Source organism: Arvicola amphibius, chromosome 11 (genome assembly GCF_903992535.2).
Source record: "Arvicola amphibius chromosome 11, mArvAmp1.2, whole genome shotgun sequence".
Lineage (NCBI taxonomy): Eukaryota > Metazoa > Chordata > Mammalia > Rodentia > Cricetidae > Arvicola > Arvicola amphibius.
In genome coordinates, this window is record NC_052057.2 from 123,899,631 (window position 1) to 123,908,024 (window position 8,394).

Here is an 8,394-nt window from a genome sequence, read left to right on the forward strand (position 1 = left end):
GCAACCGAAGGCTTTTGCCCCGGGGCCACACTGTTTTAAGGCGAGTCCTGACCACTCTTTGGCGCATGGACTGTCCAATTTCCTCTCCTAGTCTCTCTTCTCAACTAATTACGATAGTGGCCAGTCTCTTAATTCATGGAAAGGCTTTAGCTGTTTGTGGTTGAATCCCCTTTCCCTTCCAGGATTGGGACGTCTATTTCCACTGGCTTGATCCTGGAGCTGAGCGAGCGCGGGGACTAGATGCGATTGTTGACGCTCACCCCGTGTCTTGTGGTCACTTTCTTATTTGCTGCCCCTCCTCATAGGCGCCTCCTAGGGCCCATCATGAATGGTGCCCCTTCCCTGGAGGATAGGGCCTTTCCTTCTCCACCAGTGCTGCCATCATTCCCTCCCCGAAGTTGGCAAGAGTTCTGAGTCCCATGTGAGGGCTGCTGTCCTGGATCTTGCCTGCCGTCTTCACCTCTACCTGGCCCCCCACTCACAATATGCAGAACCTGGAGCAGAAACGGACTTTCCTGGCCGTTGTGCTGAGCTATTCCTGCAGCACTTTGAAGATGAAGTTGCAGGGGCCTTGGGCTCACCCTCCTAACTGTCTTGGCCCTGGTGAGGAGATTGTACCACCACAAGACTGTCCCTTGACGCTGCAGGGTAGGTGGTTCCTGCTTGTGTTGGGCCCATCTCTATCTTCTGAGGATCTAACTGGCCCCCTTTTTTCCTCAGTCTCTTTCTGCTCTACAACGTTTTCAAAGTCGAAACTCAAGAAACACTTTTCCCTCCGTTCAGTGGGTAGCTCAGTCAGAGATTCTGAATAAGGCTTCCGGCAGTGGCAAGAGACCGTCGACACTTCCTCCCCAGTTGGGCCTCTGGAGGCCACATCAGGCCCTCCAGTCCTACGTGGAAACAGCAACTCTAATTCCTCTGATGGTGCTGGGTCAGTTGGTAGGGGACATCCCCTGGGGAGAGATGGACTCACCCCTTTGAGAGGCTGAGACTGAGTCATGGAGGGGGAATCTTGAGAGATGGAGCAGGAATGGTACAAAGATAAGAGCTGCTCAGCTTTATGGGTCAATTCCTTGACCAGCAGGAATTGTGGAAGAGGAATAGCTAGGCTGACCTCAGGGGAAGGTGGGCATTCTCAGTGGCAGAAGTGTTACCTACTGCTCCAAAGTGAAGAAGGAGGAGGAGGAAGTCCCTTGGAGTTCTTCACACCACCCAAGGCATCCTGGCCCCGACTCAGAATTTCCTGTTCTACTTTCACTGATAATAGAACAGGGAATGCTGTTCTACACAGCCACGCCCTAGAGATGCCTGACAGGGATAATACATTTGTGGTAGAGGTAGAAGGTCCTTCAGAGTACATTCTGGAGACAACTGATACACTTCTTGTGAAGGCCTGAGTGCCTGACATCCAGGAGTGCGTAAGTCCAGGACTCTGCCCTGCTATCAGCCCCAATCCCATGACCTTCCCCACGCCCCTGGGGCCTCCTTCCTCACAAAGGAAAACACACACAGCCTGGAGTTGCCCTGCCTGAATCATTCAGAAAGTCTGCCCAGCAAAGATCTGCTGCTGGGACCCACCCGTCACAGGGGGCTAATGGGGGCCTTTCTGACAGACTGTCAGTGTCCTTCTCCCCTAGTTCTGCCTCCGTTCTGCCTCCCACTTTGACTCAAGGGAACTGCTTCCTCCAGAATTGTCCCCTCGGATTCCCATTGAGCAGGTGTCTCCAGCAGGGACAGTTCATCCCCTCTCAACTCCCTCCCCTCCCCTGGATATTCTAGAAGCAGCCACAGGATCATTCATGTTCCACAGGGAGTCAAAGGGCACTGGTGGGGATCAGCCCCTCTCAGGATATCCTTGCTTCCATGGCTCTCTTGACTCAAAGCTGCCCAGTCAGTGCTGGAAGGAGGCATTGGCTCCCATGGTGTTTTCCTGGTATGTCGCAGTGAGACAAGACATGGTGACTATGTCCTCACTTTTGACTTCTTGGGCAAGGCCAAGCACCTGCTTTTGTCACTGAATGAGGAAGGTCAGTGCCCAGTCCAACATCTGTGGTTCCGGTCCATTTTCAATATGCTTGATCACTTCTAGGTGCATCCCATCCCTGTGGAGTCTGGAGACTCTAGTGATGTTGTCCTTGTCAGCTATGTGCCCTCCCAGTGGCAGCAGTCTTGGTGGCAGGCTGGGAGCCAGGCAAGTGTGTATGAGGGTGACTGATGCTACCTCAGTTCTCCTTATTTTAAGCAAGTACTCAGACAATGGGCCATGCAGCTTCAAACCCATTACGATTGGTACTCTATTTTAAAGGCCAATTTTTCTCCAGTGGCACTCAGCCTATGATGATGCAGCAGAGTTCCAAGCTCATACAAACTTACAATTTGGACTTAATGTCACCCTCGACATGCTTACTGGCTGTGAACAATACACTGATCCTGTCTCACAATCCATGACTGGCCTACATTCCTATTTCCAACAAGTGTCGAACCTAACCTTTAAGGCCCTCAAACTTTGTACAACCCAGGACAGTGGAGGCTTCTCTGCAATCTTGTCCACCAGGCTGAGAAACCATTTACTGAATTTTTGACCCATGTCACCAATGCTGTTGAAAAGTGTGTTCCATCTGACCCTACTAAGGATACTTTTATTAAACATCTAACCTGGGAGGGGCTCAACACCACACCAGTGATGTCATCACGCCTTTTAAAGATGAAAATATTCCTAAGTGGTCTTGGCCAGTTGTGATATTGATACACAGAACAGGCCCATTTCATCCCTTACAGCTTCCATCAATGCCTTGGTGAGTGCCAACCTTGGCAAGGATGATAATTCCTCCCTATCACACTGTACTTGCTGGGGATGTGGACAGTCTGGCCACTTATGTAGGAATTGTACCAGGGCTCATCCAGAGATCTATTCCCTAAATGCCAAAGGGCTATCTATCATTGGGCAAGAGACTGTAGAAACTCCCAGCAGGTACTGATATGAATGATAGACTGGACAAAGGCTTCATACTCCTTGTTCATGAAGATAAGTAGTGTGCCTTGGTTTGCAATGGTTGAGGTGAACTGATTCTTGTCCACTAGGCAGATCTCTTTGATTTCAGAAGCATAATAGATGCCATTTAAAAAGACAATTGTTCCAATATTTTTGTTCTCTCTGCTGAGGTTACTTGAACAACAATAGAGCCAACCTTAATTAAAAGACTTTGGTGTGTTTAAGAGCTAGCTTGAGAGCATTGTGGAACACCTTTACATCCTCTTCCAGAGCCAAGGCAGCAGCAGGGAGTTTGTGCTGCTCATGCTCTATGTGCTCAGCCAGCTTCCCGGGACAGTCTATGAAAATAAACCACTTGTTGGCCTTCATGCCAGTCAGCAGTCACTCCTGGTATTTGCTGTATTCCTTGACCCAGGAGTTACAGTTATAGATACAGACTTCAGAGACATTGTCGTAAGCAAAACCAAGAAAAACAAATGACTTAGAGAGGAAATCTGTTTTAAAATGATTGATAGGTACAGTATGGGCTTCCTGGATAATCATTTCCTTCAGGACAGGCAACTTTCTGCCCTTCCCCTTTTAGAATTTGGTGGTCCTTAAGATATTGGAAATGACCCAATTAGAACCTGTAAATATTTTGCAGATAGCTGCTATGCTACACAAGCATGCAAAATACTATTTTTTTTTTGAAAAACTGAAGTACCAAAAGGATTCCATCTCCAAACTATGCAAACTATTCAAGACTTATTACAGTCCAGAGGACACCATCGGCACATATCCCATAGCAGATCACATATGGGGCTGCCAGGAACGCTAGCACAGGCAACCACAGAGTAAACTGCCTAATTATGACTACGACAGTGTTTTCTTGCCTTTGCTGGAACAGGATAAGCTCTTCCATCAGCAATTTCATTTGTCCCTTCAAAATTTGCACAAGCTTTTACCTGGTTTACCCTTACCCAGCTGTAAACATTTAATCAGAACCTATGCAACTTAACTTGAACCAAGTTGAGCTATTAGATTTGTCTACAAAGTTCTTTGGCCAAGTGCGGGATCACATAAAATCCCTGTTGAACCATCTAAACTTGTTGCATGGTGCCTCATGGGAGCTGTGGTGGTGGCTCGAATATTTCTGCTTAAGTTTCTCCTACAAGTAAGATCCTGACAACAGCATGTGAACAAGGCAACACTTCTGGTGTTAATGACTACGGAGCACACTGGACCAAAACCTCCAATGGAGGTGGTCCATGCTTGGCTAACACAAATACAGGAGGCCATTTAAAACCCTAGTTTTCCAAAAAAGTCTCCTCTTGATTCTGACTACTTAAGACCTTCCAGGGACCCCACCCTTCAAGAACAGGTAGTCAAAGATGGGTAAGAGCCTGTCTGGCAGGCCAACCTAAGAGAGACATAGCCCAAAATGCTGGGGGTCCCCAAGGTGGGGTTATAAAAATCCAAAACTTCCACTAGACCACTCAATAAAAATAAAATAAAAAGGGTGGAATGAGGCAGGGCAATAGCGTAAGCACAAGGAAGTGCATGCAAACTCACAATGAATAAGCAAAATTGGCCCAAACAACCTGTCAGTGGACCAAAAGCACAGTAACTAATGATGCACACTCATAGCCAATCACAACATGCCAGCAGCGACTGCCCGTTTCAAAAGGACCAACCAAAAACACTCCTGCAGCAGCTTAATTTCCCTAACCCCATAAAAACCCCCAGCCTGTGTACAATAAAGAGCTTCTGTATTGGAATCTCTCAGAATCTGTGTTGTTGCCTCCAGATCTTCTCACCCCTAGTTCCCCCAACCCCCCACGCCGGGAAAGGGGGATTGCACATCAGGCAGCAGCAACAAGCCTGTAACAACTGTATTTAAGTTATTTTTGTCTGGGGATGTCTAGATCCTGACTTCAATAGCAGATATAAAAAACCAGGGCCTCATTTTTTATTTTAATTTTGAGAATTTCACACATTTATGCAACAAATTTGATATCTAACCATTTTCAGTTCTTCACATATTCCACGTACTCTCCAGCACAATCCCTTTCAACATCCTGTCATTAATAAAATAAATAAAAGTCTGAATAGCTGGTTGTTAAAAATTCAACAGCATGCTACCTGCCACCATTAGTATTTTATCATTTAAAGTTAAAATATCAGCAATTTTAGTAAAGTCATTCAAGGGAGTCTTTGTTTGTAGTGGATAAGTCCTGAAATATTTTCAGATAACTGTTTTATTTCCACAGCTTACTTTCAAGCATTTGGGAAAAAGGCTTTTATACACACATGTAAGGCAACTATATATCACATAAGATATATTTATAAAAGTTTTAAAAAGAATGAGAAAGAGAGCAAATATGAATGTAAGACAAATAGGGTAGCCAGTGCTGGCAGGGGTGGGCTGGAGACCGGCTGCTGCCCACACCAACCTGGGATGATCTTTTCAGTAACCTCTACTTAGTTAAAGTGGTTCCTTGACTTTGTTAGAAAGGAATTTCCAGAAGAACCAGTAAGAAGCAGAGTTGGAGTTTATTAAAGGGATTTTAAGATGGGTGTGGTGGTGCATGCCTTTAATTCCAACGCTTTGGAGGTAATGGGAGGTGGACCTCTGTGAGTTTCATGCCAACCTGCACTACATAGTCAACCCCATGCTAGCCAGAGCTATAGTGAGACCCTGTCTCAAAACAGGAGCTAAGGGAAATTTTAAACATATTTATTCATGGATGTGATCATCAATAGAGAGGTGCTCATTGGAGAAAGTAAAACACAATCGAAAGGATGTATGTGAGATTCTCAGAGGAGAGTCTTCCTTCATGATCTTTGCAGGGCCCATATATAGGATTTGGTAAGTTCGGAAATTTGGAAACTTAAATAAGGTTATAAGGTGATTCCTGAGGCATGGTGGAGAAGATCACAGTTGATAAAGCAGAGCTCTAGACAATCGGCTTCAGGAAGTTGGATATCGTCACTGTTTAAAGGAAAAAACTTAACCTCTTATTTATTGGACTCCTGGAAGATACTCAGAGAAGTTAAGCGACTTCTAATATGATTAATGTTTTCTGTGAAGGTTGCTGACAAAAGGAACATTCCTTTCCTATACAGATAATCTATGTTCAGATAAATAGTGAAGCAGGGCTAGTGTCTGAATGTGTATTCCTTGGGTAGGGCCTCATTCCTTACCCAGACATTTTCTGGGAATCTCAAACATGATTACTGTCAACTTGACACAATGCAGAGTCACCAGGGAAGAGGAAAATTCAACGAGGAACTGCCTAGGTCAGGTTTGGCTGTGACCGTATCTGTGAGTTATTTTTTATTTGCCAACTAGTGTAGGAGGGCATAGCCCACTGTGGGCAGTGCCATCCCTAGGCAAGTGGACCTGGGCTGTATAAGGCAGGTGTCTGAACAAGCTAGTAAGCAGCATTACTCCATGATTTCTGCTTCAGTCCCTAAGTCAAGGTTCCTGCCTTGAGCTCCTGCCCCAGGTTTTCTTGATGATGGAATATAACCTGAAAGCTAAACGAACTCTTTCCTCCCCCATGTTGCTTTTGGTCAGTGTCTTATTGAAGCAATAAAAGGCAAATTAGAAGAACTATTAACTTTGCTTCCATAAATATGTCCTACTGTTCTGTATCTCTGTGATCTAGAATTTACCTTACCAACTATAACCTTCAGGAACTAATTCTTGGGCCCTTTCAGCAGACAGCCCTTTAAATCACATTAATTCCTCTATCTACATCCCCATCCTTCAAATCATTCATGTGCATAAATTCAGGTAAGGCTAAAAAGAGCTATCAAAAACCAAAAGATGGTCTTCTTACTTCTATCAACTAAGATATCCAAGTATTTTAAAAGTATTTGTGTCAGTACAAATATAACTGAAATGGACTGTTAAAAATGCTGCAGGATCCCCAGCTGTGGCAGGCAGCAGAAATGCTTCAGGTCCCCAAGTGGTGGCAGCAGGCCATGTGGTGGCAGGCAATGGGTCCTGAGATCAGCCAGTCCCAGGCAGGGATGGCTGCAGGTCTCTGAGCTGTGGCTGGTCCCAGGCAGGGAGACAGGAGGTGGTAGGCAACACAGACATGGATAGGCATGCCATGCAGAGTGAGATTGGATATTTATTCAGTGAGTTATGGAGGGAGAAGGGAGAAGATGGAGAGAGAGAGAGAGAGAGAGAGAGAGAGAGAGAGAGAGAGAGAGAGAGAAGGGAGAGACAGAAGCTGCCTCTCTGAGAGGGAGACGGAAAAGAGAGAGAGAACAGAGAACTCAGGCTGGAAGCTGAAGATCAGCCTGTCTCAGCAGATGGGGAGAGAGTGGGTGTGGCTTGTCTCTTAAAGAGACAGAACAATCATTACAATAACCAAGCATGCTTCTTCTCTCATCTATATGATTTACCTTTTAGGAGCTCCAGGGCACAAGCCAGACAACCACTTCTTATTATGTTACTCTGTGTCTGCATCTGTTGTGATGATCAAGCAAGTTAGGAAAGCTCCCAATTTCACACTCACACCTAGTCCTTAGATTAGCTATAGTTGTTATTTGCTTTGAAGTACCAAAGTTCTTCCATTTTGTCCTCCACCTCCATCTTGTGTCTTGTGTAAACTATTTCCTATAAAACATTCCAGTCCTCAGAAATGGCTAGGTGCAAAAGTAACAGGATAGCCAACTGGAAAGTACAGATAACCATGGAATGGCCCTACCCGAGGGTCAGTCAATAACAAAACTTGATAAGCAACAGGTGAAGTTTGAAAATAAAAATTTGTGAAAAGTCCCCAGGCACAAGCCAATTGGATTGAACCTTTCACCCCAAACCCTGCTAATGTAACATTCCTGGTTTTTGCTCTTAAATAATGCTCTCTAGAAGGGAGGAGTACCTCCTCTCACTGCTGTGCTGACAAGGTTCAAGTCCGCTTGCAATTATGTGCATGATAATTGTGGGAGCCAGCCAAGACAAACTAAGTATGGGCAGGTCACCCAAAGGAAGTTCTTTACTTCCAACCATTATCACCTGCCAAAGTAAAACTCGGCCATCAATAAATTTAAATAGATGCCTGAGTCTCACAAGTTTACCCTAAAGCAATACCTGGTTGCAGGAAGAACCACAAACTGAGATTACCTAAGCACCACACAAAAACAGACCACCACAGGAAATGCCTAACATTCCAACCACTGTAGATAGGATCACCTGCCAGTACACACTCACCAGGACACCCCTAGACAATCTGTCAGTCAATCAGGGGTCCTAAACCTCAGAAGTCCTTCATCCCCACCTTTACTACTATAAATCACTATTCTAACTGAGCTCGGGCCTCTCTGTTTATTCCAGCATGTTGGACATGCGGGGAGATTGAGTTTGAAAACTTACATAAAATAAAGGCTATTTGCTTTTACATATGGGA

At 45.2% G+C, this 8,394-nt stretch overlaps 1 pseudogene; it reads left to right on the forward strand.

Annotated features, from left to right (window-relative positions):
* Positions 1-324: 324 nt before the first annotated feature.
* LOC119826035 lies at positions 325-4,871 on the forward strand (annotated as a pseudogene).
* The last annotated feature ends 3,523 nt before the right edge of the window (positions 4,872-8,394 follow it).